Here is a 24,117-nt window from a genome sequence, read left to right on the forward strand (position 1 = left end):
GACTCACAAGGGGAAATTTCTCGCAGAGGGAGAAATTCCAATGGAAGATGCCGTCCCCAAGGCAAAGGGAAGAGTCTGCAAAATCAAGGGTATCGACTTTCTTTTTCAGAAAGACCCTTTCAATGCTCCTGAAGGGTTGCCCAACTATTCTTCTCAGGAGGCAGTCTGGGGGGGTGCACTTATCTTTGCATCCAGAAACCTAGGCAGCCATCACAAAAGACACTAGGGTGCAAAGAATTATATCCAGAGGATATTTCATTCCCTTTTGGTGACTTCCCCCTTTTAAATTGAAAAATTCTCCCTAATGTTCCACCCAATCAGCGGAAGTTAACAGCTCTAGAAGTTCAAAAATTGCTAAAATGATCATCCAGGAGGTCCCACCAGATCAGAAAGGATTCAGAACTTACTCAAGGTTCATTTTAGTGCCAAATAAAACAGGGGACCCAAGGTCCATTTTGGATCTCAGCAGTCTAAATCAGTTCAGGCTATTCTACCCCTTCTGCAGAAATATGACTGGATGTGCTTCATAGCCTCCAGGATGCATACTATCACATCAGGATGAACAGGTGCTCCCAGAGATTCTTGCACTTTCAGCTAGGGCCAGTCATCAGTTCAGAGCCCTGCCCTTTGGGTTCATCACAGCCCCCAGGATGTTCACCAAATATATGGCAGTGGTAGCAGCTTATATCAGACTGGTGGGACTCAGAGAATTTCCTTGTCTAGGTGACTGGCTCCTCACTGCTCAAACCAGGCATCTCCTGAAAAAGGCAAGGGACTGCTTACTCCAATTATGACAGTCCTTAGGGATCACAGGCAATTATTCGAAGTCCCACCTTCAACCAGTTAAATTCTTGGAGTTTGTAGGAGCTTGTCTGAATACAACAAATCAGTTGCCCTTTCTTCCACCAAACAAAATACAGACATTAAGATTACATGTCAGTCATATTCTTTCTCTTCCTATTAACCCAGCAAAAGTGTTTCTTCAGTCTTTAGGGTCAATGGCTGCGATAATTACCGTGCTACCCACTGGTCATTTCCACATGTGGATATTTCAGTAGACTCTAGCAGCTCAGTGGTCGATTCTATAACTACCACTGAACTGTTCTATAAAACTTTCTCAGGTTTGCGAAGACTCCCTACTTTGGATTTGGTCAAAGTTCATCAGGGTCATCCCTTTGTATTTCCACCCCCTCTGGCCCCTGTGACCATGGATGCCTCCCATTTGGGTGGGGTGGTATTACTTGGGATGGACTCTCCAAGGCATGTGGACCCTAAAAGAGACCAGTTTTGCATGTCAATGTCCTAGAGATAAGAATGGTCCCATTTTCGTTTAGCAGTGCACATACTGGGGAAATCCAACATGCTAGCTGACAAATTCAGCAAGACTGTACTGATGCCTCACGAGTGGTCTCCAGATCAAGCAGTGGAGGAAAGATTCTTCCATCGATGGGGTCAGCCTTGCTGCGATCTCTTTGCCTCTCCCATCAACAATAGTGCAGCAGGTTTTTTGCCCTAATTGCTCCTCAGGGGGAGTCATGAGAGAGATGCTGTAGTTCATGTTTGGCCCTCTAGCACACTTATTCCCCCTTACCTCTAATCCCCAGATTTCTTCAGAAAGCACTACAGTTGGAGCAAGGTTATCCTTTTGCCCCCGATTGGCCTTTGTAAGTCTGGTTCCCCTTTTTTGTGTTGTCTCATCCTGTGATCCCCTTGGACTCTGGACCCCAGTCCAGATCTCATATGTCATCCCACAGGGTGACTCACCCAGGCATTCCAGGCCTCAAACTGACTTAATGGTTTTTCCAATTCCTGTGATGGCTAGACAGTCTAGGCTTTCTTCCCCAGTTCATCAGATCTTAATATCATCCCAGAAGGCCTTAACTAGCAAGATATATTAAAGCAAATGTAAAAGATTTTCTTCTTGGGTGCAGCAGAGAGAATTATATCCCTTCACTGCTTCTGTCCTCTCTGTTTTAGATTTTCTTGCTTTGGTTTTTCAAGAAGGTGCTAGATTTTCAATCATCGAAGTTCAGCTAGCAGCTATCTCTCATTATCACTCCGGAGATGATGCCTTTCTTTTAGCTTCATCCAAGTTATATACAACTTTTCTTAGAACTACCTTCTGACTTAACACAAGAAAAATACACCACCGTTGAATCTGGTAAACGCAACTGTCCCAATAAGTAATAAATAAAGCACTCGGAAATATGAGGGATGTTGCGAAGCGAGCTTAAACAGTCTCAGAAATTAACCTGTCACAAAATGCAAGCGATCCACAAATGTTAAGACTCCACAAATTTATTGTTCCAGAAACAAACTTTGGATGTTATCCAGTCCCCTCTGAGAGAGATTCCAGAGCATTAGACAGATGGGGGAAGAAAGTATATATGTCTGCAACTTTAGCAACGAGGGCCTTAAATTGCCAGTTTCACATGTTAAAATATCAGCAGTTTTTGATGTCTCAGTTGAAACAAACAATGCTTCCAGATTCAGATCCTCCTAATTTAAAGGAAATGCAGGATTTATTGCATGCAGCTGAACAAGTGGGAAAACACACTTTGCAATGTGGTTTTGATTCTTTAGAGGCCTCCTGTAGAGCAGCTGTTACAGCTTCTGTCATTAGAAGACATGCTTGGTTAAAAGAACATACGTTACCAGATCATGTTAAAGCAAAACTATTGGATGTGCCTTTACAGCAGGATGTGTTATTTGGAGTTAAGGCAGAAGAGGTATTAAAGAAAATGGAGGATAAGGCAAAATCTATGCAAACGGTGAAGGATTTCTTACAGGTTCAGCCTCCTCGATTTAGCAGAAATTGGCCAACAAAGAATTGGTCCTTTCCAGCTTCAGACAGACCCCAAAGGGGCAGATACAGACGTCCAAGAGGCAGAGGTCAACCACAAGGTCCATACAGGCCTCGACAATGGGGTGCATCAGGCCAGAAAGAAAGGGAAGACAGGCCACAACCTTATAAAAAACAGCCCCAATGACTTCCCACTACAGCTGCCAAACAGCTCTAACTTGGCAGCATCCTTGGGAGGAAAACTGGCACTTTTCTATCACAACTGGCATATGATCACCAAAGACAAATGGGTTCTCAACATTGTATCTCAAGGTTACAGGTTCCACTTTCACACTCTGCCAAGGTTAAAAGGAATGCCAAACCTGCCACCAAATCAGTGGGCAGAGGTTCAAAAACAAATTACAGCACTCATGGGCATGAGAGCTATTCAAAAGGTACCACCACAGGAGTAAGGACAAGGATTTTACTCAAGACTCTTTCTGGTTCCCAGAAAGGACAAAGCCTGGAGGCCCATTCTGGATCTTTCATCCCTAAACACTTACCTGGATGTTCCGAAATTCAAAATATTGACACTACAGCAGCTTCTTCCCATGCTGGGCAAGAAAGCTTGGCTCGTAACATTGGACCTCAAGGAGGCATACCTGCATATCCCTATCAGACAAAACTGCAGAAGATACTTCAGATTCATAGCTGGTTCAAAGCACTATCAATTCTCTGCACTGCCCTTTGGCTTATCTACTGCGCCCAGGGTCTTCACAAAGTGCCTGGCACCAGTAATTGCATTTTGCAGACAAAAAGGAATTCAAATTTATCCGTACCTGGACGACTGCCTGATTCAAGCAGGGAGCAAGGACATTCTTCTACAGCATCTGGCATTTGTAAAACAGTTATTAAGTTGCCTAGGGTACACAGTAAATGAAAAGAAATCAAAACTAGTGCCCTCACAAGAGATAATATTCCTGGGTGCCAGCTTGAATACAATGGCCCAGATGGCTTATCTCACGCCAGACAAGCAAGGACATCTGACTCAATATTTTCAATTGATGGCAACAAGAACCCAACTCCCTGCAAGAAAAATTCTGCAGGCCTTGGGTTACATGGCATCTTGCATACTACTAATTCCATATGCCAGGCTGCATATGAGGAAACTACAATGGTACCTAAAGAGTGTCTGGTCGCAACACTGTCAAAGTTTGGAAACGGTTATACCACTAATTCCTTGCCTGCAACAGGAGTTTCGATGGTGGGCTCAAGCTTGTCAGCTCAACAAGGGACAGCCTTTTACTCAACCCACAGCCAGGCAAACACTGACAAACAGATGCATCGGATTATGCCTGGGGAGCACACATGGCAGGAAAATGTATTCAGGGCAGATGGCCCACAGAACAAAGGCATCTTCATATCAATCAAAGAGAGATGCTAGCTGTACAAAATACCCTAATAGCCTTCAAGGACCTGCTACATCCAGGACAACTACTATTAAAGACAGACAACAACACAGTTATGTGGTACATAAACAAGCAAGGGGGCACTCACTCTTATCCCCTCTGCAGACAAGCCATGACCTTGTGGAACACAGCTCTAAACTGTCAAGTTCATCTGCAAGCACAATTCCTGCCAGGAGAGAAAAACACACTGGCAAACTACTTAAGCAGAAACATCATGGACCCCCACGAATGGGAGTTGAATCTACAAATATTCAGAATGATAACACAGAAATGGTGGAGCCCGGTCATAGATCTGTTTGCGTCCCCAATGAACTGCCAGCTACAGGAATTCTGCACAAGGACTTACCATCCACAAGCATGGAAAGTGGATGCCCTCTCATTCAGCTGGAAAAACCTACAAGTATATGCTTTCCCACCACTGCCTCTCCTTCCAAAGGTACTCATCAAAGCCAGGCAGGAAGAGTCAAAAATTATCCTGATTGCACCAGACTGGCCACGCCAATCTTGAAGAACTTAGCACAAGGACCACCCTGGATTTTGCCTCAAATCCCACAACTCCTCAACACAACAATCAGATACTTCACAGTCAGCTAAAGACTTTAAACCTGGCTGCATGGAAGATTACGTAGTCAAGCAATCAATGCTGTTATGGATGTCATTCTGGAGACCAGAAGGCCTAGTACCAGGAAAGCCTATTCGGATAAATGGAAGAGATTCTGTGCCTGGAACCAGGCTCACAGCCTTGACCCTCTTGTCCCAAATATTCCTCAGATACTACAATATTTAACTGAGATGCTGGACAAAGGCCTCTCCTTTTCATCCATCAAGATCCATGCCTCTGCCATCTCTGCTCATTACAACACGGATCCACCAATTTTCTCTAATCCTTTGCTAAAACAGTACCTCAGAGGGGCTTAAAAACATAAGACCGCCCCGTAGAGCACCTAACTCCAACTTGGGACCTCAACTTCGTGTTGGAAAAATTAAATTTACCTCCTTTTGAGCCAGCTAACACAGCAGATTTAAAATATATCTCATGGAAAACTGCTCTACTCCTGGCAATAACATCAGCACGAAGAGTTTCAGAATTACAGGCACTAATGGCAGTGGAACCGTTTATCATTTTCCACCAAGACAGGGTGTCTTTAAGAACTAACCCTACTTTTATGTCAAAGGTGGTATTGTGTGGCTCTAAACCAAACTATTCACTTGCCAACTTTTTATCCAAATCCACAGAATAAAGGGGAGAGACTACTGCATTCTTTGGACATACACGGGCAGTTATGCTTCTACTTGGACAAAACCAAAGCTTTCAGAAAATCTGTGCAATTACTGGTAGCATATGCTGCAGGAGCACAGGGAAAAGCCATTTCAAAACAGACCATTTCAAAATGGATAGGACACTATACGTTTCTGCTATACACACCATGGGAAACCTGTACCTACCAGCATTAGATCTCACTCCACCAGGGCAACAGCCACTTCAACTGCCTACCTCAGAGGAGTACCTACCAAGGACATTTTGGGAGCAGCAACTTGGAGTTCTGTACATACCTTCACCAAGCACTACCATCTGCCTCTATACTCTAAATCCAGAGCTGGCTTCACCACTGCAGTACTGCAGGGCCTTATAGCCACCCCTAATGCCTTATAGTACCAGCCACCCTACCTCAGCTTTGGGATTCTACCCAAGTGTAATGACTGCAGCAGTGTAACATGATGAGCATAGTACAGTTTTGTACCTACCATAAATGTAGAAGTTCGAGTGTATACACTGCTGCAGTCCAGGTTACCCTCCCTCCATCCCCTCTTACTTGCTGGTACGTACCTATGTCTTCTACCCTTTACTACCTATGGGGAGTATTTGCTGGTATCTGAAAGTTGTTGATTGCTTTACTTATGTATGTTTTGTTAGCAATTAGAATAGCCTACCTTTTTGGGGGCACCTGAAATCTGGGGCAAGAAAAACTGAAGAAAATGGCGTCTGCTGCATCTTGTATACCCCTGTCACACTGACGTCAGGGAGGGGGCGACAGCAACCGATGCCGGACCAAGACTTTGGAACTCAGGCCGACTGGGGAACCGCCTGACGGCAGGATAACCCAAGTGTAATGACTGCAGCAGTGTATACACTCTAACATCTACATTTATAGTAGGTTCAAAACTGTACTTTTTTACCTTGGAAAACAGCTTTCCTTCTGTCAATCACTTCAGCAAGAAGGGTTTCAGAACTACAGGCCCTCATGGCTGTGGAGCCCTTTATTACATTTTACCCAGACAGGGTGTCCCTCAGGACCAATCCTTCCTTTATGCCGAAGGTGGTATCCAGTGTGGCTGTTAACCAAACTATTCACCTGCCAACTTTTTTACCCAAATCCGCAGAACAAGGAGGAGCGGATTCTGTGTTCCTTGGACATACACTAAGATTCTACTTAAACAGGGCCAAATCTCTAAGAAAGTCTGAGCAACTACTGGTGGCATTTGCTGCAGGATCAGAGGGGAAGGCTATTTCAAAGTGGATAAGCCACTGCATTCATTTCTGCTACTTGCATCATGGTAAACCGGTGCCCAAGGGAATCGGGTCACATTCCACTAGGGCTGCATCTACCTCAGCAGCTTTTCTCAGAGGAGTTCCAACCAAAGACATTCTAGAAGCTGCTGCTTGGAGCTCTGTTCATACATTCACAAAGCATTATAATTTCCCTCTTTTCTCTAAGTCCAGGGTAGGCTTTGCCACTGCAGTTCTGCAGGGCCTGATAGCCGCTCCTAATACTATTTAGTTCGAGCCTCCCATCCATAGCTTTGGGATTCTACCCAAATGTAATGACTGCAACAGTGAAACACGAAGAACATAGTACAGTTGTGTACACTTACCATAAATGTAGATGTTCGAGTGTATTCACTGTTGCAGTCCATGTTACCCACCCGCCATCCCCCTTTATTCTAGAACTTCTCTTTCCTTCACTATATTCTAAAGCCTTTGTGATGTATTTGCTTTTTGATGAAGGTAAAGTTTATGTTGGTACAATTGCATTTACATATATATTGCAGTTTATTTATATATATATATTTGCTCTCCATTTGGGGGCACCTGACATCTGGGGCAAGAAAAACTGAAGAAAATGTCGTTGGCTGCATGTTTTATACCCCTGATGACCTGACATCATGGAAGAGGAGACAGCAACTGACGCAGGGCCCAAGACTTTGAAATTCAGGCTGACTGAGGGCAACCTGCCAGCAGATTACCCAAATGTAATGATTGCAACAGTGAATACACTCTAACATCTACATTTATGGTAAGCGTACACAACTGTACTTTCTGTGGTACTCCGGAACATCCTTCCATGAGGGCCACCCAAGGTTGTCATAGCTGGGGACTCTGTCCCATTCTTTGAGGAATGAATGAAAATGACAGCATCAGATATAACAATTAATGTTAAGTTGTCAATCTCGCCTTCATTCTTGCTGGATGGGTTCGGAGCTGACCCTCGGCTCCGACTCAGCCTATACTAAAGCTCGAGAGCTATTTTACCGGCTCAAGGCTACCCTATATCCCACAATGCTAGGCGCTAACTACCCAGATCTCGTTTGCCACTTACAGCTGCGAGGTGCGTTTCTTACCGGCTCTGCAGCTTGGATTTTATAATTCTTAAATTTCTCTTTTTTAGTCAGTTTTTCAGTTAGTTTTTTGTTAGCGACCATCCCATTAGCTTCCCTTCTTAGCTAAACTTCCTTCCGGTCCCATTCCCCTTTTCTTTAAATTGTCAGGTTAAATTGTTTGACAGACTTAGTTTATGTTAAGGGGTGTCTGTGTGTGTGTGTGTGTGTGTGTATTTTTGTCCTTTTTTAGGATGTCTAAAGACACCAGGGTCTCAGGCTTCAAGAAGTGTGACTCGTGCTGTCAGAAAATGTCGCTGACAGACGGTCACACTTCTTGTGTTTATTGCCTGGGCCCTGTGCACCTAAAGGACTCTTGTTCTGTCTGTCATGTGTTCAGTCCAAGAGTCCTGCAGGAACGCAGAAATAAGTTAATTTTGAGGGGCTTATTAAAGCCTGAAGGTTCCCCGGCCAAGTCATCGTCGGGGAAGCCTTCGAAGCCATCGGCTCCGTGTTCAGAGCCTTCGACCGGGGGTGCTCTGACTGCTTCTACATCGGCTCCGGCTGGAGCCGATGTTTCTAAGACACAGTCTTCTTCATCGGCTCCGGCTGGAGTCGACGTTTCTCAAACTCAGTCTTCTACATCGGCTCGAGCCGGAGCCGATGTTTCTAGGACTCAGTCTGCGCCGATAGTTGTGTCGGTGCCATCTGCCAGCCGTAAACGGTCCACGTCTCCGTCCTTGGAATCTGTTCACTCTGCTCCGAAGTCTCCCTTACTCTCGGAGCGGAGCCATCGAACCCATTCCTCTAGGTCTTCCAGGCTCTCTGACCATGACCTCGAGAGGGTGGTTAGTAGACTTTTTAAGTCTCAGGCACTAGCCCAGATGCTCCATAGCCCTTCTCAACAGACAGTGGCTATTCCCACCCCATCTTCGATTCCTTCTCTGACTCTTCCCCTGAGTTTGGAGCCGGAGCTTGTGGGAGCCGTGGCCGTCGACTCGTCGGAGCCGATACCTCACCTTTCGGCTCCGTCATCGGCTCCGGTCTCTTCCATGGTCCCATCCTTGGAGGGATCCAGGCGCATGGACTTCCTCGTCGGCTCCGAGGGGGGAGAGTGGCATCGGACCCTTGTCCGACCCCGTTCTCCCTCTCGGAGCTTCGGCGCTGGTAAGTTCGGCCTCGACATCGGATTCGGAGCCGTCCCTCTCTGTGCTGGGAGGGGTCCTTATCTCTTTGGAGCTCCACGGTCGGCTCCCTTAGCTCCTCCCTCTGTAGTGCCTGCTGTGGTCTCTACCCACCCTTTCATTCCTGACCGTAGAGATCCAACGCCTCAGCTTTCCCCATTGGGAATATCCTCCTCTTCCGAGGTTTCCCCTGATCCGTCAGGGGAACCCCCTCGGAAGAGGAAATGTAAGAGGAAGCATGTGGACTCCCCTGAGTCCATTACATTGGATACCGACTTGGATGAGTCGGAAGGGTCCCCACGGTCCCCCTCTGAGGATGTCTCCTTTTCAGACATCCTTGAGATCCTTAAGCAGAGGGAGAACTGGTCTACCCTTAATCCTTCCGAGGACGAGTCGGTTTACATAGAGGCATTTGGCTCTCGCCCTTCCACCTCCTGGGTGTCTCCGCCCTTTGACCCCCTCATGGAAGTGGTTGCGCGGAAGGCGTGAACGGCCCCTGATACGATGGAACCTACCCCACGGAGGCCTTTAAAATTCATAACAGCTCCTTCGGACAAACAGTTTTTAGCCAAGGGTGTCCCGGTTGATGCCATGGTGGTGGCTGTATCCACTAAGAAGGAACTGGCTGATCCTTCAGTACCTGTCCATCCTCCTAACAAGGAGTCTAGGACTATGGGTAGGTATGGCAAGTGGATGTTTTCTTCAGCGACCTTTGTAATGCGGTCGCTGATTTATCTGTGCCACTTCACCCACCTTCAAAGAGACATGCTCAAAGAAGTGGGTGAGGTCCTACAGGATCCAACAGCTGCAGGGTCTCAGGACAAAATCAACTCCCAGCTGGCAACCCTGAATTCCATTGTCAACTCCTCCATGCGACTTATTTCCTATGCGGCCGATGGGGCAAGTAGGGCTGCAGGCACAGGTGTGGCCTTACGACGTCATGCCTAGATGCGGCTTTGTAACTTTGCAGACCCCTTTAAGGCATCCTTCACTAACTCCCCCTTTGACGGTTCAGCCTTGTTTGGACCTCAGGTGAAGGATACTTTGACCCGATGCGAGCAAGAAGGCAAGACTCTCTCTGCCGTGGGAGTCCGTTTTTCCACCCCATCTAGACCATATCCTAAGGGTCAGAAGGGTGGGAAAATGTGGTTCCCCTCTAGAGGCGGGGGGGGGACAATAACAGATGCCACCCTGGGGGCAGAGGAGGTCCGCAAAATCAGGGTAGCAGAGAGTCTCTTTCTGACAAACCCTTCCAGCATCACTGAGAAGCTGCTCGACTGTCCGCCTTCGGAGGCAGTCGGGGGAAGGTTATCACTGTACCCAGAAGCCTGGCTTTCACTCACCCAAGAAAAATGGATACAGTCGATTATATCCGAGGGTTACAAAATTCCTTTTATCCACACCCCAACTCAGCCAAAAGGACCCCTCCCAGATGTTCCACCCAGTCTAAGGGAACAAGCAGTACTAGAAATATCAAAACTGCTTACAAAAAGAGCCATCCAGCCAGTCCCAGCAGACCAACAAGGATCCGGAATCTACTCCAAGTTCTTTTTGGTACCAAAAAAGACAGGGGACTGGAGACCAATATTGGATCTCAGCAAATTAAACAAGTCTGTAAGAAGAACGAAGTTCCGGATGGTCACGCTACAGTCCATTCTACCCTTTCTGGGTCAGGACGATTGGATGTGCTCAGTAGACCTTCAGGATGCGTACTACCACATCAAGATGCACAGGCGCTCCAGGAGGTTTCTCCGCTTCCAGCTGGGAGCCAGTCACTATCAGTTCAGAGCCCTGCCCTTTGGTCTCACTACAGACCCCCCCCCCCCCGAGTGTTTACCAAATGCATGGCAGCGGTTACGGCTCATCTGAGGCGTCAAGGATTCCAGGTGTTTCCATACCTAGATGACTGGCTCCTCACTACTACCACCAGGCGTCAGCTTCTCCTCTCCAGAGATTACACCATTCATACTTGCAAAGGGCTAGGTATCTCCATAAATTTCGAAAAGTCTGCCTTGTCAGTCTATTACCTTCATAGGTGCCACCTTGGACACAGTCCGGCTCTCCACAAAACTAATCAAGCAAAGAGTTCTAGATATTCGCAGGCATGTTCACATCCTCCTTCAGAACAACAAAATCCAGGCCAGGTTTGTCCTGAAGGTATTAGGTCTCATGGCGGCAGCCATTACTCTACTTCCCCTAGCTCGCTTTCATATGCAGATCCTTCAGTGGATGCTTTTTTCCCAGTGGTCCTTTCGACAGCTTCCAATGTCACACAACATCTTAATAACCCTGTCTTGCAAGAAATACCTTTCTTGGTGGATGGTCTCCCCTCAAGTCCTTCAGGGCAGACCATTTGTTCTTTCTCCCCCGGTCACCACAGTGACAACGGATGCCTCCATGATCGGGGGTGGGGGGGGGCATTTTCAGGGCAGGACGGTCCAGGGCACATGGCAACCTTTCGAGTGCCACCTGCACATAAATGTCTTGGAGATGAGAGCAGTACTTTTAGCATTGCAAGCCCTTTAGGACTCTCTTCCCATCGGGACTATTGCAGTTCAAATGGACAATATGTCCGTAGTGTGGTACATCAACAAGCAGGGCGGAACCAAGTCCTATCCCTTATGTCGAGAGGCACTCAGACTTTGGCAGTGGGCGATCTCCTCTCAGCGGTTTCTGATAGCAATGCACATCCCCGGGAAGTCCAACATCATAGCGGACAGGTTGAGCAGAGCCATTCTCATGCCACACAAGTGGTCTCTCAAACAAGCAGTAGTGGAAGAAATTTTTCAGAAATGGGGTTGACCTTGCTGCGATCTTTTTGCAACACCTCAAAACAGCAAGTGCCACGACTTCACTCTCTTCCCTCTTCCCGGCCACCCCCCCCCCTAGAGACGCTCTAGTCCACGATTGGCCCCGGGGACTTCTGTATGCCTTTCCCCCCTTTTTATTAATCACTCGATTCAGAAAGCTACCACCTTGAGAGCCACCATGATCCTCATTGCTCCTTACTGGCCTCGACAGATATGGTTTCCGTTCCTGCATCGTTACCTCTTGGGGCAGCCCTGGCATCTGGACCCAGTGCCAGATCTCTTGACCCATCAGTCGGGACAGCTGCACCACTCCCTCCAATCTCTCAACCTCACAGCTTGGTTGCTCCAATTCCAACTCTAGCCAGGCTTCCCCTTATTTCCCATTCTGTGCGTGACATACTTATAGCTTCCCTAAAGTCATCTACCAGAAGGATTTATGCCAGCAAGTGGAAGCGTTTTTCCTTCTGGGCAGGAGCTAGAAATATGGATCCTTTTACTGCCCCTATCCAATCAGTCCTAGACTTCCTAGCCGAACTGTTTCACTCAGGGTCTTCTTCCTCCACCATCAGAGTACAGTTAGCGGCTATTTCGAACTTTCATGTAGGCTTTTCGGACTCCAGTATCATGTCCCATAAGCTTTGTAAAACCTTTCTTAAAGGTATCTTTTTGCTTAAGCCCCCAATCAGAGACCCCCCACCGCAGTGGGACTTAAATGTGGTTCTAACTTCCTTGATTCTTCCCCCCTTTGAACCTGCGGCTTTCTGCTCCTTGAAATTGCTCTCTTGGAAGACTCTTTTTCTAGTCACCATAACATCTGCGAGAAGAGTATCAGAACTTCATGCCCTTTGCATTCGTCCACCTTATCTAGTTTTCCATAAAGATAGAGTGTCCCTCAGGACTAACCCGTCCTTTTTACCCAAGGTTTCTTCTGAGACGAATCTAAACCAGACTATCGATCTCCCAGTTTTCTTCTCCAACTACTCCAACAGATCGGAACAAAAGCTGCATTTTCTGGACGTTCATAGTCAGCTCCGTTACTATCTGGATAGAACCAAGCAAGCTAGGAAATCTGAGCAGCTCTTCCTATCTTATGCGGCAGGGAAGAAAGGCCTTCCAGTTTCCAAAGTAAACCTTTCTAGATGGCTGGCCTCTGTGATTACTTTCATCTATGACCTCAGATGCCAAAAGCTACCGTCAAGGCCCAGGGCTCACTCAACTAGAGCATTAGCCACGTCAATAGCTTTTCAGGCTAGATTGCCAATAGATTCCATTTGTGCGGCAGCCACACGGGCCTCTCCTCATACCTTTATCTCGCATTACAAATTAGACATGGCCTCTCGAAGCCGGGCTAATTTTGGTTCCACCGTTCTCAAGAGTCTGTTCCGATGAGCCACCCAGGGTGAAGGTGCTAGGGACGCGGTCCCATCCAGCAAGAATGAAGGCGAGATTGACAACTTAACATTGAGAAGTTATGTACCTACCATAACGTTCCATGTTAGTTGTCTTCTTCTCGCCTTCTTTCTTGCGTCCCACCCCCCATCCCCCTAGCCTGGACAGACCTAAGGATCCTTGGGGATCTTCTTTCTGGCTCAGTATTAGCCCCCTTGGCTATCCTTACTGGTAGCTATAGGCCTAGGTGACTTACGAGTGAGGTTTCCTCTTCTCCTTATTTTGGAGATCAGAACTGCTATGGTTTCAGCTATCAAACGAGATCTGGGTAGTTAGCGCCTAGCATTGTGGGATATAGGGTAGCCTCGAGCCAGTAAAAATAGCTCTCGAGCTTTAGTATAGGCCGGGTCGGAGCCGAGGGTCGGCTCCGAACCCATCCAGCAAGAAAGAAGGCGAGAAGAAGACAACTAACATGGAACGTTATGGTAGGTACATAACTTCTCATTTACTCGCCATAAAGTTTCAAGTGTTGTCTGTTTTCATTCTTCCTCAGCTTCCCATGCTCTTTCCCCTTCTCTTTCTCTTTTGTGAGCCTTTTGGTTTTTAAACACCTTTATTCAGTTATTACTTGTGACGTAGGCAGATTTACATTTACACAAAAGTAATCAAGCTGTATTAACTAATCTACATTAACAAACATTATACGTCATATATATTGTTATATATCATACAAGATGAGCAACATTACATAAATTATTCAATTCCTGCCCCTATTTTTTTAAACAAGAAACATCTTTATTAAACCATCAGTTACGACATAAGCAGTCATATATTTGTATAAATGAAAACAAACCGCACCGACACAATCATAGTTGTAAGCATTTTGCATCACAAACCATACTGACACACTCCCAGCTGCAAACATTATACATATCTTATAACTTACCCAATCATTTTCAGTCAAACATTACATAGCTCATTTTAAGTCCTGCCTTCTTTTAAACCTCATTCCTCCCCTGTATGTATTGTTCCCGCACTTCCCATTTTTTTCCTATGTAGTTTGCTCCTACCTTTATATAAATATGTCAATTCCAGTTGTTTTATCTCTGTTACTATATTAACTACTTCTAATATAGTTGGTTTAGATTTTGATTTCCATTTTCTAGTAATTGTTTTTTGGCAGCCACCATAATTAGACACAGCAAGACTTTATCATGTCTAGGCAGTTCTGATTCTATCATAGCTCAGAAAAATTCTCTGTCTCATCACACCAATCCGACCACCCAGTATCTCCAACAATGCATCCCGCAGGGAATCCTTAAAGTCCACCGACCCACCGCAGTCCCAGAAAATGTTTCCAACTACGTATTTCTTCCCTGTCACACCTCCAACATTTGCTGTCTACCTGAGAAAAAATTCTCTGGAGTTTGCTTGGGGTATTATATCTATGGCATTTCCAAGCAAAAATCCTAAATCTTCTATAAAACATCCATTTTCTCTCTTTTTTTTTTTTTTTTTTTTTTTTTTTTTTTTAACTATCTTTTGTTTGGTCTCTCTGGTCTGATTGAAAGTGGAAAGGGATGATGATGAAACAGGGGAAGCTCAAGAAACAAGTAGAGACTGGGTTTGGTTGCAGGCCTTTAAGGAGAATAATAGTAATCATACAGAATATTGTATCCATAAAGTAGCAGAAAGTATCCTAAGAGCTAAGTCAACACGGGAATGGAGAAAGCTGATTCTGCCTCTAGGGATAACTGCAGTTAGTGATACAGATAATAGCAAGATGGGGCTGGAATTTATTAGAGAAAATTGGCAAAGGAATCAAGGTATTGGGAGCAGTTAAACAGAGAGGGAAAGATAGAATGGGAAGACGCCAAGAATTTATTTGGACTGAAGGTTAGAGATTCCCTTTCCTATCAAGGATTGATATCAGAGTGTAGGCAAAGAGGAAGAAATGGGTGTGTGGGGGGGTCCTAAATGAAAGACCAGCACTGGTAGAGTCTTTAGTAGTATCTAGAACAGAAGCTGCCATTAAAAAAGGAGTACTTAGAGCATATAAAATATTGCATGATGACTATGAGTCAATCAGAGGAGGTTAGAAAGGATTGGGAAGAAACAATGGGAGGATATATGCATGTCTCCCAAATGTGCAACAAAATCTCAAAGATTTAGGATTTTTGTTTGGAAATATTTACATAGATATTTTTATACCCCATGTAGACTCCAGAGGATTTTTCCTCAGGTATACAGCAAATGTTGGAGGTGTGTTTGGGAAGAAAGAGGTAATTGGGGACATATTTTCTGGGAGTGCAGTGAGTTGGCTGACTAAGGATTCCTTGCGGGTTGCCCTGTTGGAGATATGGGGTGGGTAGATTGGTGTGATGACAGAGAGGATTTTTCTGAGCTATGATACAGAATTAGAATTGCCTAGACAAGGCAAGGCCTTGCTGTGTCTAGTTATGGTGTCTGCCAAAAAAAGCAATTGCTAGAAAATAGAAATCAGAATCTAAAGCAACTATACTAGACTTAGTGAATATAGTAACAGAGATAAAACAACTGGAATTAAGATCTTTAGAAAAGAGTAGGAGCAAACTACATAGGAAAAAATGGGAATTGTGTTTGCAATTGGGAGTGTGTCAGTGTAGTTTGTGATGTAAAATGCAACTAGGATTTTACCGGTGTGGTTTAACATTTATATAAATGTATGATTGCCTATGTTGTAAGTGATTTAATAAAGATGTTTCTTGTTAAAAAAAAAAAAAAAAAAAAGGAGGCAAGAATTGAATAATTTATGTTATGTTGCTTAGGTTATATGATGTATAGCAAAATATGTGAAGTGATAATTCGATAAAGGTGTTTAAAAAATATATATGATCATAGAATAACTACTGCCTTGATTTACACACCACTTGCAAAGAGCCATTCTTCCTTCATACCTTTCCATATCTTCAGAACAGCAGCATGAGTTGTGAACAGGGCTCATATACAGCCTCATTGTCTGGAAAAAAAACACCCATTTCGTACCCCTTCCACTTGTAATAAAGGACTATGAAAAAAAAAAATTCCAGTTGTATATCTACTCCTACTGTATTTCCCATTTTCTCCTAACTGCAGTCGAAAATTCTTTAAGGTACATTCAAATGTGTATATTGTGTAGTGCTTGTAACTTATGAAGATACTTGATGGGATATTATTGGCAACAGGCTTACTTTTTTTAATAAGTGTGACTGCAACAGCAGCAATGTTGTCTTTGCCATTTATTCAGTACGTGTTCTTGCACAGTTAAATATAGACAAAATTATTAGAGAGGTACAAATCAGATTACAGGAATACATTTAAGAAGTAAAACAAGTGCCTTTCTTGTGAGGTCTGTGGCTGCTTGTATGTCTATTTTTTGTGGATTATGTAGGTGCCTTTAAAGATGTAGTTTTATTTGCAGTATGAATACAAAGTGGTGCCAACATGTGAATCCTAATTAGTATGGCACTTTAGTGTTGTGTCATTGTAACAATTAGCTAAATTGGACTTATTTTGTAAGGCTTCTGTGTAAGGCTGTTTCTACTGTTGACTTTGTTTAGTTGGAAGTGCTTGCACGAGTAACTGAGATGGTTGTGTGCATTTAATTAGCCCTTCACCGTTTCTTTGTAACCCCAGAAGGCTTTGTGCTGAGGATGTTAGGGTGAGCCTGATAAAAATTAAATGTATATTCTAGCTTCCATTTTTGTTTGTCAGTGACGTTTTATTTTTGTAACACATTAATGACTTTTTGTAATACCTGTTTCAGGTATATGTCACAGTTTTTTTCTCTGCTGCGTCTGCTTTCAGTATATGCATGTTTAAGTCATTCATGTGTTTAAATCATTCATTAAGCAGTAAAACTGGACCTCCATATAGGTCAGGAAACGAGCATTGTTTGCAGAAGTGGGTTTTCAGATTATACTGCCTTGAATACCACCCTTGGGTCTGTCAAATCAATGCCTCCGCTGTTTAATTTAGTATAATTTAATGGAATTTTTCACAAGGACAGACTATTGTTTAAAGCCCTTTGAAGCACAGTATTGCATACATATGATTACTTATAAGCTGATTTTTCATTTTTGGGGGGGGGGGGGTCACCATCGGTACATTTTTTCCTGCTGTCCACATTACCTCTTTTTATGATTTCATTCCTACAGAGTTTGCAAATTTCATTGGGATTTAGTGTGTGCACGCACGCATTTTTTTAACTTTCGTTGTTTTAATTGAAAGGAACATTTTGTGGGGTTGGTCAAAAATGTTTAATTCATCAATTATTTATGTGGCAGCATTTACATCCTTTTATAATGAATGTGAAGTGATAACGTATTTATTAGTTCTGATGAAGTCCTAAATAGAAAAGGGTGAAACGCTTAACTAAAGATGTTATGTTGTCCTCGCTTTCATTCTTACTGGATGGGTTAGGAGCCGATCCTTAGCTCCGACTCTGCCAAATACACTAGCTCGAAGTCTTTCACTTGCCTCATGGCTAAATACCTATCCCATCATGCATTGGATTAATCCCCAGATCACATTTGCCACTTGACTACTTCAGATACTCTCTCCTTGGCCGTGGCTAAGTGTTTTCAATTTTTCTATTTATAGTTTTGTCATCAAAATCTTATTAGAGTTGCTATAGATTCTAGTCTTAGGCAGTTTATCCTTCCTAAAGTATTCCGTGTGCATTTTTATCACCTGTTGTGTTGCTGTTTGTTGGCCATCGTTTTTTCTACTAGACCCTATCCTATCCCATCAAACTTTCGTCCGTAGTAGTTTGTGTGCATTTCTTTTAGTTCGTTTGAGTTAAAGAACTAAAAGTAAACCCATTTAAGTTAGAGGATTTGTTGTGTATTCCCCTTTAGCTCAGCTAGGTCTGTTTAAGTTAGAGGGCCTAGTGCCTGTTTAACTTAGAGGGTAGAGTTGTGTTTTCCCTGTAGTGGTTTTTCTGTGCGTTTGTCTTAGGGTGTTTATAGTGTTAGTACTTCTTATTGCTGTTCAAATCTTTTGGTGTACAATATGTCTAAAGAATCCAGAGATAAGGAACCCAAGCCCTCTGGGTTCAAGAAATGCCTATAATGCTCGCAGAAAATGTCTATAACAGATGGGCACAGTGTGTGCGTGTACTGTTTAGGGGCTATTCACCTTCAAGAATCTTGCAGTTTTTGTCACTCCTTCAGCTCTCGAGTGTTGCATGAGAGGAAAAACAAATATTGATTTTAAGAGGTTTAATAAAGCCTACTTTTGATGAAGCTTTACAAACTGCTTCAAAATCTAACTCCCCAACTACTAGTGACAAATCCAAAAGACCTTCCTCTTCATCCTCTTCCGTGGCTCATTCCAAGGCTCCAAAAAAAATGGCTAAAATTACTGAAAAATCTCTCTCCTCTGCTTCACCGCATTTGTAACCGAGGGAGACAGTTGTTGCAGACAAATCAAGTCCATCGGCTTCAAAGACTTCGGAACAGATAGAGACTACTTCTCAGAGCTGGTCCATTGAATTAGAGCCGGTGTCTCCGACCTTGAGATCTCCTATTCTTCAAAGTTCTCAATCCCCTAAACTCTCATCCTTCTAGGAATTTATCAGATTACGACATGGACATGGTGGTGCACAGGCTATTGAAGTCACCGGCGCTGGCTAAATTGTTTTCAGCTCCAACCCCACCAGTCTCTGAGCCGTCCAGGATGACTACATTCACTGTTCCTCCTCTGAACCAAGCTGGATCTTTGGAGCCAGAGTGCCAGATACCTCTTGCGGTAGATTATTCGGTTCCGAGACCCTTTTGGGACTCTTCTGAACCGTTACCCGCTCCAACACTTCTGGTGCCATCTGGAGTGTCTAGGAGCCGTAGTTCTCCGATCGGCTTGGGGAGGAGACCCTGACCAGAATTTCTTTGGTTCCGAGTCAACACCTCGGTGCATTAGCGCTGGTGAGCTGGGCTCCTACATCGACCTTGGAGCCGATCTCCTTGGGGCCAAGGAAACTTTAGTATTCTAAGGGTTAATGAAATGGGAAATTTAAGTAATTAATTGAGTAATTGATGGTGTTTTTATCAATTAATTGTTGAGTATATAATGGCTTAGTTTGCTGGTTTGACTTTTTTCTGATGAGGTCTTCTTGACGAAAGCATGTATCAGTTTTTGTACGCTAAACCTGCTTCTCTGACTTTCATTGACCGTCTGGTATCCTTGCTTTTTGGAGTTTGGTTTTGTATTGGTTGGACATGCTCTTTTCTGTTTTTGGTGTTTGCTTGGTGCATAACTCCTGATGGCCGAAGTGGAGAATGATCCTTTATTGCAGCTTTCAGTGCATCCTACACCTTCTGTGGGAGAAACTGGCCTATTAAGACTTTTGGTAGCTACCATGACAGACATTCAGAAATCTTTGAGTATGCTACTTACCAAATAAAACGGTATAGCAGAAGCAGATGGGAATCACAGCTCTGAGGATGAGCAGGCAACGGTTGTGGATTTAAACATCACTGACGTACCCAACAGTAACATGAACAAATTATCTAGTGGTTCTATGCAATTTAACAGCATTCGGTCGGTTTTGGACTGTCGGTATGACCCTTTTGTTCAAGCCGACTTTAAAACCACCAAGGTAAAAATAGATGAGTATCACAATAAATGTGAGGTTTTATGTTGATTGTTAAAAAAGCACAGGTCACTGGACTTAGAAAATAAGTATTTTGATAGCTGCATAGAACTAGCAGTGGTACCTAAGGGTCTAAGGTTTTTTAAATGTCCCAATGGCATCATCTCTGCAGACCTTTTTTTCAGGATTTGATCTCTCTTTTTTCAACAATGCTGGTCTTCAGTTAATCAAATTACTAAGAGATAACAACGTGAAAAAAAATGGAGGCTCTGAAAGTAGAAATTTTAAAGGCTGATGATGAAGTCAATGTATTGACAAAAGACTTTAATGATGGGACATATGAACTTTCATTAAAAGAAGTGGAACAGCATGAAAATGAAATTGTAGTACGTAAGCACAATAAGTTACTGAGATGTTGCAGCATATGAAAACAGTACAGCTTATGAATCATTTGACCCTTTGTATCAGAGCTTCAGCAAAAACAAGAACTTTAACCCTTCTTGGGGTTTGACTAAATTTTCTATTAAAAACTATGCAGCTTTAAATAAAGTAAATAGGTCGATTGTACCTGGGAACCGCCAGAGATATAACAACCAGTCAAATGCCTCGGCAGTGGTCACAAGGTTTTTTAACAGCAGCAGGGTGGAGTCCAGTTCTGTTAATGAAGAGAACGCCATGGTAGACGAACAAACAACCAGCAACATTATTGATATATCTGCAAAAACAGGTGATTTGAGCTCTAACGGTGCTAGACCGAAAGTTTTTTTTGCCAAAAAGGGAAACAATCCCAGATGTTCCACCCAGTCAAGAGGGAACAAGCAACCATAGAAATTGAAAAGTTGCTAAACAAAAGTCATCCAAGAAGTCCTCACAGACCAAATAGGATTCAAAACTTACTCGAGATTTTTTTTACTGCAAAAAAGAACAGGGGACCGGAGACCCATTTTGGATCTCAGCAAGTTAAACGAATCTCTAAAGCCAAGTTCCGAATGGTGACACTGCAGTTAGTTCTTCCCATTTTAGAGAAAGATGATTGGATGTGCTCAGTAGACCTCCAAGATGCGTACTGCCATATAAAGATGGACAGAGCATCAAGGAGTCATCTATGCTTCCGGCTGGGAGCCAGTCATTATCGGTTTCGAGCTCTGCCCTTTGGTCTCACTACAGCCCCCCAGAGTGTTCACCTAATGTAAGTCTCACCTGGGATTCCAAGTGTTTCCATACCTGGACGACTGACTTCTAATTGCCACCACCAAGCATCTACTTTTACAGGCCAAGGACACTACACTTGAAATTTGTGCTCGAAATTTGTGCTCAGTTAGGCATAACCGTGAATTTTCAAAAATCTACCTTGTTGCCTTCTGAACATATTACATTCATAGGCACAGATCTAGACACTGTTTACATGATGGATCGTCTTCTACTGAGAGTTTCTATCCTCAGAGAGCAAACAGTTGACCTACTTCCCAAGAACAAGGTAAAAGCGCAAGTAGATGTTCTTCGTGTTTCACTATTTCAGTCATCACACTTGGGTTATCTGCCTGCAGGTAGCCCTCAGATGGCCCGAATACCAGTGTCTTAGCATTTCTGCGTCGGATGCTGTCGCTTCCATGACATCAGGTCGTCAGGGGTATAAAAACAGGCAGCTGACGCCATTACATCAGTCTTTCTTGCAGCGGATGAGCCCGAAGCAGAAGCAGTTCGCAAGTGCCAGTCGGCTACTACCTGAAATTTTCGTTTTTCGAGTTGATAATCCTGAAGTCTTCTAAAGCTAAGTACCCCGTTGGGGATCCTTTTTTCTTGCTCTAACCGATGTCAGATAAAGTTAACAATTGTCTTGCCTGTAGAAAGCAAATACCTCACAGAGATTTTCATTCTTACTGCATCACCTGTTTAGGGCCAGACCACGACGTCCCTTACCATCGATTTTGTGCCTTGTTTAACACTCAAACCATTCGCCATTGGGCTATTTTTGTTGCTAAATTCTTTCACTCTCAATCTCCGTATTCCGAAATGGCTTCAGTAAGCCATCTGACTACCGACCTTCCAAAAAAGTAAGGATAAAGACAGAGACTGCATAGGTCCAAAACTGCCAACGATTCTTCCGTTAAGCTAGTCGCCAGTCCGCCGGTACTCAGTGAGCGGCGCCTTTGCAGCCCCTGATGCCCACTTCTATGGATTCTCAGGCCTCTGCTGAGACCCATTCGGAGTCCGATATGCCGCAAGATGCTTCATCGACTATGGAACCAGTGGATGTCTCTACCTTGGATGGGTCTGGAGCCACTGTGCAGGCACTGACTTCTGAGGGTGTTTTCCGACCTACCGATGTTCAAATCAAAATGGACTTCTTTTTTAGCCAAAACTATCGAGTTTCGTAGGCCCAGAGTACGCACTACACCTAGAAAACCGACGACCAAAGCACTTGTTCAGGCCCCCATGCCACAAAAACAAATGCTTAGAATGGCTGAAGACCTTATAACACTAATTGGGGGAAGCCAGCCTTCCCCTGCTAAGAGACAAAGAATTCAGTTGCCTTCAGATTCTACAGACCAGGAGTCCGATGACTCTGACCTTTCTGATTATCAGGACATGCCCTTATCAGCTTATGAGGATTCAGATGCAGAGGAATCCATTCCCTCTGCGTCCCCTCCAGAGGATTTCTCTTTTGGTGAAACCGTGCATACTTTGAGAGCATTTCCACTGGGAATGCCAAGACTATCCCCAGTCCAAAAAGAGAGAATTTTTAGAGCTACCTTAGCACAGGCCTTTAGCTATTCCCCCTGTTGTGGGTGATGTTTTCATGGAATCCAGTCTTACTCCAGACACCTTATCTCTGGCCCCTAGGAAACCTGACAGGTACTACAGAGTACCTGATTCCCGCAAGTTTCTTTTCAAGAATCCTACTGCTAATCCAGAGATCATTTCCCAGGGACCTAAAGGTATTAAGGCAACTACAGCCAAAATTCCTACCCCTTCGGACAGGGATTCCAGAGCTTTAGACAGATGGGGTAAGAAGTTATATACCTCTGAAGCTCTTGCTGTCAGGACAGTGAATTGACAGTTTCACATGCTGACGTACCATCAACATATTATGGAACTCATTAATCAAAAAATGGTAATATTTCCAGATTGTGCAAAAAATAAAAATTTGCAAGAGCTTATGCATTCTGCAAACCAAGTTAGTAAGCATACTTTGCAGTGTGGCTTTGATGCTCTAGAAGCATCTTGCAGGGCCGCAGTCACTGGCTCTGCACTGAGAAGACATGCTTGGATGAAGGAGCAGACCTTGCCAGATCATGTCAAATCCAAATTACTAGATGCTCCTTTAAATAAGGACATTTTGTTTGGCACCAAAGCAGAAGTTGTTCTTAAAAAGATGGAAGAAAAAGCTAAATCTATGCAAACTGTTAAAGAATTCTTACATGTGCAACCTCCTCGATTCAGTAGGCATTGCCCTTCAAAACACTGGTCCTTTTCAGCCTCCTCCAGGCCTTCCCAAACAAGACCCAGGGGAAACAGACCACCCAGACTACAGTCTCAGGGTATGCAGAGATCTAAGCAATGGAGTACTCCCACCCCTAAAACAGGGAGTGGTAAGCCACCTCCCTATGGAAAATGTTCACAATGACTTCTCAACTCTACTTCCCACCCTGCCCAATTGCTTGTGCCCCTAGGAGGAAAACGTGCCCTTCATGCAAAAAACTGGATGTCCATCACTCAGGACTGATGGGTCCTCAACATTGTATCCCAGGGATACAAATTTTATTTCCATTCACTGCCAACCACAAGCGGGTTTCCAGACCTTCCTCCAAACCAGTGGGCAGAGGCTCAAAACCAAGTTCTTTCCCTGCTCAACATCAAAGTTATTCAGCCAGTTCCAGTAGAACAAAGGGGTCAGGGTTTCTACTCCAGACTATTCCTGTACCAGGAAAGTGGGCTCTTGGCACCCAATCCTGGATCTTTCAATTCTCAACACCTTCCTGGTGGTCCCAAAATTCAAACTGCTTACCCTGCAACAGCGTCTCCCTCTGCTAGCCAAGGATGCCTGGTTAGTCACCATAGACTTAAAAGAAGCTTATCTGCACATCCCCGTCAGGGAATCGTGCAGGAAATATCTACGTTTCAGGGCAGGATCTATGCATTATCAGTTCTCTGCACTTCCCTTTGGCTTATCTACTGCGACCAGGGTATTCACAAAATGCCTGGCTCCAGCCATTGCATACTGCAGGCAGAGAAATATCCAAATTTACCCGTACTTGGATGACTGCCTGATTCA

The sequence above is a fragment of the Protopterus annectens genome, chromosome 3.part1 (assembly GCF_019279795.1).
Source record: "Protopterus annectens isolate FY-2018-M chromosome 3.part1, PAN1.0, whole genome shotgun sequence".
Lineage (NCBI taxonomy): Eukaryota > Metazoa > Chordata > Ceratodontiformes > Protopteridae > Protopterus > Protopterus annectens.